Source organism: Wasmannia auropunctata, unplaced genomic scaffold, assembly GCF_000956235.1.
Source record: "Wasmannia auropunctata unplaced genomic scaffold, wasmannia.A_1.0 LD336040.1, whole genome shotgun sequence".
Taxonomy (NCBI): Eukaryota; Metazoa; Arthropoda; class Insecta; order Hymenoptera; family Formicidae; genus Wasmannia; species Wasmannia auropunctata.
In genome coordinates, this window is record NW_012026850.1 from 7,537 (window position 1) to 8,210 (window position 674).

Genomic DNA, 674 nt, shown 5'->3' on the forward strand with positions numbered 1-674 from the left:
TTAGTCCAACATGGCGTCTAGAGCTGTCACATGTGCTAATATTTGCTTCGTACAACAATTTGGCAGTTTGTTGGTACAAAATGATACCAGCCGGAACTACGAATTACATGTGCAAACAATGTTGAGTTCATAAAATTAGGCTTGGATGCCTAATAAAAAAGCTGTATGTTCTTGAAAATTTGTTACGATGTGTGCGTGAGATATCGATATGGTAGTAAATATGAACACATCACTACACACTACTACATCAATATCGCACGCATACATACTCACAAATCGTCGATAAAACAGCGAATTTTTGGAGTTTGATCTCGGGTTTAGGATCCCCTTAACAGTTGTACGTATTGATGTATAATTTTTGTCAATCAATTTCAATATAGTAAAAAGTAAATGTGCAGTTAAATAGAGCGCGCGCAAAGCGCGGGTCTGTATTGCTAGTTACTTTATAAAAAACAATTTTATACAATAAAGTCTTACAATGGCCACGTTCAGCAGACAGTCCCGATCAGTGAGCGCTCAGTGATTCTTTGTTACGATTGGTTTATTCACTCAGATCCAGCGAATCACCATAAGCGCTCACTCATCTGCTTCGTCTACTGAACGTGGCCAATAATTTCTTACGATTCACGTAATAACTTCGTATAGACTGAGTCGACAAGGCACACAGGGGGATA